Source organism: Protopterus annectens, chromosome 4.part0, assembly GCF_019279795.1.
Source record: "Protopterus annectens isolate FY-2018-M chromosome 4.part0, PAN1.0, whole genome shotgun sequence".
Taxonomy (NCBI): domain Eukaryota; kingdom Metazoa; phylum Chordata; order Ceratodontiformes; family Protopteridae; genus Protopterus; species Protopterus annectens.
The window spans coordinates 770,226,379-770,236,971 of record NC_056733.1 but is presented as its reverse complement, the minus strand read 5'-3'; positions in this window follow the sequence as shown (position 1 = coordinate 770,236,971).

Sequence of the window (10,593 nt, the reverse complement as noted above, 5' to 3'; positions counted from 1 at the left end):
TGATAACTCTAAGAAAGCTGCAACTTGCTAATCTGGAGCTTTGCAATTTTCTCCAGATAGCCTGCACAAAATAAAAAAGACAACCCTATGAACATACATCTTGAAAATGGTATTTCACACTACAAAGAGCTGCTATCTCAAAATCAGATAACACATATTTCACTGACACATGAAGATCAGCTACAGCCAACAACTCAGACAGACACTGCCACATGAAATTGTAACATTTATAGGACTTTTTTGTCATTAGGCAAAAAAACAATAGCACGCACTTAGTGTTTCCACCAACTGATAAAAGACCATAAACAGTATAGAGCCATCTACACAATCTACTAATGGAATCCACGTACTGATGTCAAGGCTGGTATTTTCACTGATGGCCGTATGTTGTATGCAGTAATATTTCTGATTGTTTGTATGACATGTGGGCTGTTAAACAAAGGCTGCTGCAGCATTTATTTGTCTTTTATTGTTTAATAATATAGATTTGTTAACTAGGTAGACTCACTGGATATACAGACTTTTTTCAGGGGTGACCCAAGAACAATGTCTTGATAAATGACTTGCTGAGGTTTATACGGTAGGCACATGAGGGCTAAGAGAATCAAACCCTGTACCACAGAAACTAGAGATCACAAGATTAGCCCTCTGCACCAAATATCTTCACATGTTTTGCTTTATTCATGGCATTAATGAATGAATTAATTCACTAAAAGGCTTGGATTAAGTAATGTAGTCTAAACATGTTACACGTGAGTAGTCTAACCATGTTGCACTTTAGAAATGTAATTTTACCGCACCTTCTTTACAGTTTTAAAAATGGCAAAGGGGTTGACATTTGTCAGCTCATGTAGTCTACATTATCTGGAGTGATGATCAAAACTGTTTGATAGTCAGCATCCATTATCTAGTAATCATTGCATATTACAGTGATAAAGTTATGACTTAGGGTTTGCAATCCACATCATCGAATGGAAGACAGGTAGATGCAGAACAATACTACTAATGTCTTATGAGCTTTATCACAAAGGAGAGTATGATGTGTAGTTTCCTGAAGGCTGTGGCTGTGTAATTGAAAATATAATGTCAACACATTTCTAAGTGTACCTGCACTATTATTTACATTTTATTTAAAATCTGCACTTTTTTCTTTGAAGTAATGTTCACAGAGGGGAGTGGGTGTCTTTGTCTGTTATTAATGCCGATCAGTGTTCAATTTGCTGGATTCACATTTGTCTTGCTGTTGTAGAGTTCAGGTTGTGTGTGGGATGCTGTTTAATGTTATACTTTTGTTTGGATGTTTATTTGCAGAACAGTTGTGGTGTTGCTGTTGTTGGTGCTCTCTACCTGTGCCAATTTTGACAACCTATGCTGCGGGATGTTGCATTAGTACTTATGTTTCTGTACTGTCAAGGTGTTAGTGGTGTTGTCCTGCCTCTACCTGTCTTCTGTTCGATGAGGTGGTTTGTGATACTTAAGTGTTCTCATCTCAATGTTCCAGGGTTCGATGATATGGTTATTAAATAAAGTTATATAAACCTATAGAAAAGGACACACACATACACACACACACACACACACACACACACACACACACACACACACACACACACACACACACACACACACACACGGGTCCATATCAGGACAACCACTCACAAGAGCGAATGTCAAGAAAACAAACCAAGAACATCAAAAATGCAGAAGATTATAAAAATAAAAATGCAGCAAACAATCCCCACTGTACTGCAATCCTGCACAATCAAGGGACTTTGCTGTATGTTGTAATGTGTTTTCATTACTCCTAGTTTGGACTTTTGATGTTTACTCTTGTGAAATTTTTGTCCTTCTGACAGGAAATCATATAAACATACATACATATATAAATATACACACACACGCGTGTGTGTCTGTGTGGGGGGTCTGTATGTGGGTATATATATATATATATATATATATATATATATATATATATATATATATATATATATATATATATATACTACATTTTCCACTGTTAACTAACTTTTTTTTACTGTTTCACTGCATTTATGAACTGTTTTATACTGCTTTAACTATATTTTTCATTGCTAGATACTGTTTCATTACTCTAATTGCATGTTTACTGAATTACTTAACTGTAAACTGCTTTTTCATACTGTATTTTCTGTTTCTGAGTGCTCTATCCATGTTTTTGATTTTTTTAGGTTTCTGTGTTCTAGTCTAGTCTGTTTGCAGTTAAAAGCATTTTCCAGAGTCTGCTTGCTCCTTGATCTGTTTAAAACTTTCATTTACTGGCTACAGCTAGGAGCTGTAATAGTTTCCTACCCACCCTCCCTATTGTCGTGGTGTTCTTATATTTGGTGGCATTGCAGTTGCCCGCCCATACTGTATATTTGATCTGTGACACTCCTCCCACTCTAGTGTCATTAGTTCATTCAATCTAACAGAGAACATTTGTGAAGGCCAACCTACTCAGAATTTTAACCTTGAATAAACTTCTGTTCCAGCTTTCTCCATTTCCACTTTACTGAAAAAAAATTCTAAGCTTGCCCCCCCTTTCCTGTAACAAGTGTAGTCCAGATATAGATTTACTGTATCCAGGACTGTTTGTAAGCTACTGAGCTCCACCCCCCACTCGCTTAACTAGGGTTAAACTGTTCCTGGTGCCATAAAGTCTACTCTTCAAATTTTCCTTTGCAACTCAGCTTTTTAGTTTTAGCACTCAAATCTGTTTCTTTGAGCTTAGCACTTGTTCAGAACTCATTGTAAGCACTAGATAAGCTACAAATTACTACAACACTCAACGTTCCTCACTTGTCTAGAGAAAAACAGTTTTTAGTACTTAATAAATAAGCACCTATCCAGGCATGTTTAAAGGTCAGCTCCTGGTGTTTTCTCCTGTCTACCTGATGAATCTGGGCATCTTGGGGAAATGCAGCAATTGCCTCATGTACACAGACAACCCTCTCCTCCTACCACCCAACACTACAACCTGTGAGAGATGCACTTATATAACCAAACTAGAAGCAAAGCTCTCTTCACCCAAGACTGGACTAGACAATTAAGAGGAGAAGGTAAACACTTGCACCACACCACACTCATCACATAGTCCCTCAAAACCTACACCACCAAAACACACACACAGAAACACAAAACACACACCTACATTCGCAGAGGCTCTCAACAAAAATCTACCCAAGCAACAGGGACCTCCAAAGCAGAAACGCAATCAACCTCCACCCCCAACACAACCCAAATGACACATAGCCCACAAACTCAGTGTGCCAGTCAACCATAGCCCATAAGGCATAACAACGTACCCAACACTCTAGTCATAGGTGACTCTATAGTCAGGCACACTGATGTTTCACTCACCAGGCTAAACAAGGAGAAAGTTACAGTCAGCTGCCTGTCAGGTGCCAGGATCCGCCACATAACGCATGCACTCAGGTCACTCCGCAACAACTACAAATATGACTCTGTCCATGTTGGTGTGAATGACCTGAGATGTACCTCCCTGGACTAATTGAAAAGAGACATGGAGGAGCTCTCTGATCTTGTAGCCCAGGCAGGTATGACCCTAGCCCTGAGTAGCATCCTGCTATCACCCAGAATTATACCACAGTACAAGGACAAAATGATTAACTTCAACAATTGGCTATGCTTCTGGTGTCATTCTAAGGGACTGCAGTATCTGTCTGCCTGGGATGGCATGACTGACAGACCACGATGCTTTGCCAGAGATGGCCTGCACCTGTCGCCCTTGGGATTCCGGATACTGGCAAAGGCTCTTGCCACCACTATAGTGTCATTTTTACACATGGTTCAAATGACAAATACACAGGTACAAGCAAGCAAAATCTGAGGGTAATGCTACTCAATGCTAGAAGTCTAAACCTCAAAATGCACTCACTCGAGGCACTCCTTAAAATGGAGAACATCGACATATGTGCAGTGACAGAGACCTGGTTCAAAGCTCCAGAGACCACCCCTGCATTACCAGGCTATAATTCATACCACACCTTTTGGCCACCTAACCTGGACCAAAACACTAAAGGTGGAGGCGTGTCCATATTCATTAATGATATCCACACCTCCAAGCTAGTTGCTCAGCATAATGCATCCGAGATTATCTAAGTTCAACTAACTCTGGGCAAGACCGCAATCCAGATTGTAGCCTGCTACAGAACTCCCACCATACCCCAGGATTCCCACTCCTCTTTTCTTGATACACTGGAAAATATTAGGGTACAACCCAGCACCCTAATAATGGGTGATTTCAACTACCCCACCATTAACTGGGAAAACTAACTCATTTTATGGAATTCATCAATTCCCATGCTTTGGATCAACTTATCCACACCCCCACTAGGGGCAGCAATATCCTAGACCTGGTCATCACCAACACGGGTGACCAGTGTTCCACACCAGAGGTCAGTTCCTCGTTGGTCAGTTCCGACCAAGCTAATCCCTCGCTCCCACACCCCCCCCCCCATTAGGGAAACAACAGTAAAAAAGTTCTCCAAAGCCAATCTTAAGACAGAAGTGGCAAACTTCAAGACACTTATGCAGATAGACAATAGAGATACAACTGCTGAATCCTACACAAATGCACCTTATAAGCACTTACATGAGTTCATGGATTGTGCAATCCCTAACAGAACCAAGATGCTATCCTCCAACATAAGGAAGTCAATGTGGTGGTCTTCTGCCATAAACAATCTCTACAACAGACGAAAGAAACCGTTGCAAAAAAGAGTAAAATCCCATGACTGGAGGAACTCCCTGGTCAGCCTCAGTAAGAAGCTGAGATCCCTCATAAAATCCTCCAAAGCTAGTTATGAAAACAAAATTGCCACTGATTTTAAATACAACCACAAAGCATTCTATAGCTATGTCAAGAATCTCAATGGAACACTCAGATCTGCTCTGAGTTACAGCACAATGGCACTAAATATACAGAACCAACTGATATTGCCAATATCCTGGCAGATAGGTTCAATTCTAACTTTACCCCCCTCTCACCCTCTAAAGGGCCCATCTCTATACCAGAAGAATGCAAAGTTCCTGTAATCATGGCTGCACAGGTAAAAATTTCACTCTCCAAAGCCAAGAATACTGCATCCATGGGACCTGACAACATCCCAGGCTGCCTTCTACACAAACTACAGAATAAACTGGCACCCCACCTAAGTACCATGTTCAGTCATAGCCTCACCTCAGGCTTTGTGTCCATTGAATGGTGCACTGCAACAGTTATCCCACTCCACGACAGACCCCGGGAACTACTTGAAAAGCCTGGTCTGCAAGTCCGTGGAATGTATCATCATGGAACTCATAAACAAAGACATTGGAGATCTCCAAACTCTGGCCCCACCCAGTTCAGGTTTGTAAAAGACAGATAGATCGTGTCTCCTAAACCTGAGAGACTTCTCTGAAGCAGTCACCAAAGCCATAGATGAGGGTAAGGTGGTTCACACAGCCTATCTAGATCTCGCCAAGGTGTTCAACACCATTCCCCACTCTGGAATTATAGATAAACTCACTAAACTAGGTAGAAATCCCTATGTCACAACATGGGTTGCCAACTGGTCATTGACAGAACCCACACTGTGAAAGTAGCGGACTCCAAATCAGACTTCAGACCAGTGACAAGTGGAGTACCACAGAGTTCAGTCCTGTGTCCTCTCCTGTTTGGTATCTACTTCTCTGAAGTACAGGCTAACACAGAAGGTCTTTGGCTAACTAAGCTCTCAGATGACTGCAAACTAGGAGCCATAATCAAAACTCCTAATGATGTGGACATCCTACAAAAGGGCATCACTGAGGCAGATGCCTGGTGTCAAAGCCATGGCCTCAAACTCAGTGCCAAAAATTACACTGTCATCCCCTTTGGTAAAAACTCTGTTCCCATGAACTACTACATAGGTGGTGGTCTACTTAGCACTGAAAGTGTGATAAGAGACCTTGGGACACAGGTGGACAGTAGTCTCTTCTTCGATAATCACGTCACCACAGTGGTCAGGAAATCCTTCTATGTGGCACACCTCATTACAAAAGTTTTCTCATCCAGAAAAAAAAGAGGTCATTGTTCCCTTCTACTCATCACTCATTAGACCCATTGTAGAGTACAATGCCCCTTTTGGTATGTACCTCACAAGACATCTACAACAACTGGAAAGGCCGCAGAAATACCTCACAAAGAGGATTACTGGCCTCAAACAGATGCCCTATGCAGACCGTCTCAAAAAACTCCAGCTTTACTCCATCGCATATCACCTACTCAGAGGTGATCTCTGCCTAACATACAAAGCTATGTCAAACCCAAGGCTGTTGGACATGCTCCACTTCCAAATCCCTCCGAGCTACATGCTCTAGGGACCTAAACCTTGTTACCACAATAAACAGAACATGCTGGAGGGATAGATTCCTGTCCCAGAGACTTCCAATACTTTGGAGCAGACTACCTATCGATGTCAAACAGAGCTCCTCATTAGAACTCTTCAAGAAAAATCTTGATGATTGGATGGGAAATAGGAAATTCACCCCAGGGATCACCTCTGTGGCTCTCCTTCACAGGGACACAGGAAAATAATTTTCTTGGGTGGTGAAAGCCAGCGTACCTTTTTGGCTAGGCTTGTATAGGCCCTAGGGCCAATAGCCTAGTACCTACCTATGAACCTAGATATATATATATATATATATATATATATATATATATATATATATATATATATATATATATATATATATATATATATATATATATATATATATACACATTATACACATATATATATATATATATATATATATATATATATATATATATGCATCCCTATCAGAGGGATAAATGCTCACAAGAAAAAACATCAAGGCCAAACTTGGAACACTGAAAATCCAGAGGGGCAAACATCAAAGACTTTGTTTGTATGGAATCATGGTGCAGTGGGGATTGGGGATTTGCTCCTTTTCCTGTTGGTGCACAGTCATTTGACTTTCAGTGAAATGTGTTTTCAGTGAATAGTCCTAGACCCATATATATATATATATATATATATATATATATATATATATATATATATATATATATGGATAGATAGATACACACACACACACACACACACACACACACACACACATATATATATATATATATCTGTGAGTCTGTGTATATTTAATTATATATGATAATATGATAATATCATGAATGTATGACATGTTATATGTCAACATACAAAAGATCAACCACAACATGCATAATATTCATTTAATGTGGAGTACAACTACCCACAAACTAGTAGATCAAAAAAGGAAAACAGTTTTCTTTTCTGATCCACAATCTTATAGGTACAAACCATTCAATCCAAATTTGTCTTAAGCATGATAGTGTTACTGGAAGGGCATTTGTAAGGTGTACAAGTAGGGTTAGGGGCAAGGTTAAGGTTAATACAATTTTCTAATGTGTGCAAACCTTAAGCCATAGCTGGTGCATCTAGCAGCTGGTGCCACTCCATGAACTAGTGAAAGGAGCAAAAATAAGTCTGTTGTGACTGATCTGGTGTTCCTCGGCTCAGGACCTCACTACCACCTTCAAGGCCTTCAAGTTTTGAAAGAGTGTAGTAAAACTGTTTGATATATTTGCAGCAAGTGGCTTGCTACATTGTATACCATACACACAAGCCTCTGAAGCTGGTGCTTCAGTCCAATCCACAAAGGCAGTAGAGCAGTATCAGTGTTCATTCCATATGGTAATGAATACAGGTATTCCTCTATCAACCAAGCAGCATCTGCAGATCATGGCCCCTGTTTCCTCTTTGCCCCACTCTAACTTCACTTCTGTGCTAACCCTGCTACTGCCATTGTTTCTGCCCTCTAACCCTAGCCATACATCTTACCTTAAGAAAAACCCTTTCCACAACGTTATCACTACGCAATACTGCTCAGACACTACCCACCCCCACACACAGACACACACACATCATTAAATCTATCCCTATACTTAACCCATACTCTAACCCTAAACCAATAAACACTCACATATATATCAAACCTATTATGCTACCCAAGCATTTTTCTAACCCTAACATGCATGCACTTACATATACACTGAACACATTCCGTTACCTAGCCCCTGTTCTAACCCTAACCCACACACTAATACACACACACTCCCGCCCCTACTAAAAATACACTTACTGACAAAACAGTCACCCAAAATGGTACTTGTTCAGTTTCCCTTTAGCCCAAACTACATGACAATACACACATGTGCAGAGGTTTTACTGTTGACTTCTTCTTATTTTGGCTTTTCCCGGTTAGGGGTCGCCACAGCAGAAGTTTTACTGTTGACCTTGTGGTAAAATCATATAGGAGAAGAATCCACAGAAGATTACTTCACTTAGCTTAAAAAATAAATAAATAAAAACTTGATAAACAAACAAACTTAACTGCTTCTATCTTGACTAGTGAAATTATGGTAGCCAAGCAGGATCTGGAAAAACTGAAATGCAATGAAAAGGGAAGGGAGAGAGTGTACTGACAGAAGTAAAATATCTATAGTTTTTTTATAGATGTTATTCAGAGCACTTTGTATTGTCCAGTGTACTCCTTTGTTATAATGGAATATACATACCTTTCAAATGTCCAGATTTTCACAGAATGTCCAGCTTTATTCCCCATATATTTGTCTCTTCCACATAAAATTTATAGTTTTCTGCCAAATCACTGAGGATTAAAGTCACTAAATAACTGCATACATTGGAGTTTCAGACTTCATACCTTTCAGAAAATGCATGCTGATAAAAATCCTGGTATTCTAGCAACTTTCTATGTTTATAAGAACAATATTTAAAATCTGTCCTTATTGTTGGGCCTTAGTCCCCCCATTATTTTAGGCTTTGTCTGGATTTCATGTACTAAGAAGTTGAGAGGTATGGGATACGTGATGCTTTGGGGCTACCTTTTAAGTCTGTCAACACACTTACAAGCAACATGGCTGGCACTTTCTTCAGTGTGCTATGATCTTGGGACTACTGTGTTAATAAGCAGATAAGGAGTATGTTGGAGACTCCCCCTCAACATAAGAGATTCAGCTGCTAATATTTGTTTGTGTCTTTCAGCTTTTTTCCCAGTTAGCGGTCGCCACAGCGGAACTCCAGTCCGCTAATCATTGGTAGAAGATTTTTATGTGCCGAGTTACCAGCTCTGACGCACAACCTTCAACAAAGGTATGCCCCTTCATGCATGTCTCCACAAAGAAGATGCTTTAGCTGAGAATCGCACAGACGTCTTGCTGTGAGTCGACAATGCTACCGCAGCACCACCACTGCAGTTTATTCAGCTGCTAATATACTGCACCTTAATGGTCCTTTTTTTCAGTTCCAAACAAAACCTCAAAGACAGAGTAATTAGTTTCAACTTCTCTTTCCTAGACTCTTTCTAGGAATAACAGTAAATGCAGAGTAAAACACTTCACCTTAACAGCTGTCAATGGAATGGAATGTCACATGAAGACAGAATAATCTGAAGAGCCGTAGGATGGAGAATTACAAAGCGGTAAGAGAAAAAGACTTCCATCTGTCAAAAGGCCTTACTTGCAAATATTTTACTTTATTAAAAGGTGACCTGCAAATATTTTCATAGCATTGGAATGAAAAAAATGCATGCCTGCTGATGACAAAAGAAAATGTTAATTTAACCACAGATTTATAAGTACTGTATGATTAACAATTATTTAGAAAATGTTTCATTAAACTGTGTTATCTCTGTTCCAATAAGTACATGGCATTTTCTTTAAATTAATGATGAATGTTTTCATTCCACAGTAGTACATATGTTAATGTAATCAATCATTCATGTTTCTTTTGTTCTAAATGCACAAAAGCAAATTAACATGGAAATACACCACAGTATTCTGTATCTAAAGTTTAAGGTATGTAGTAACTTGCAACACTCATTTTCATAACCTGAGCTGAAGCCTGTAATAAAAACTTTCACAATCATATTTCTTGTATAGATAAAATGTGCCACTTAGGCCTTAATTAGATAAACACAAAACATTTTCAAAGTAAAGTCAGCTTTATAGCTATAATAAAAGCAGTATAAAGCTATGTGGAAAGGCAGCATTTGGTTATGGATCGGTTATGCTTTGTGCCTATTATCCACCCAAATTAACATGCTAGTCCATTTAAAACCATGCATCTTGACATATATTAGTTCTCCCATAAGTGCAAAAGTCATAATTTGTGTATGTTAAAGCATCTTCTACACCCCATCAATAATAAGCAATGCATTTCCTACATTAAATTCTATTTCTTGATCAAATCAGCATTTTAATAGGGTTGCTGATGGAGACAACTATAGTGTAGTGCATACAAGGTCTTCATTAACCATGCAAGAATGAATTGTTTATAGTGCATAAATAATCTGCCCTTTGCTTTCTAATAAGTGAAAAGACCATTCTACATATCACATTACCGCAAACCTCCTTCATGTTGTGATAACCAAGTTTGCTGTGACAGACATTAAAATTAATTCAAGTTAAATAACTTCATTCAACAGCTACAAAACTCAGAATTATAATTTTGT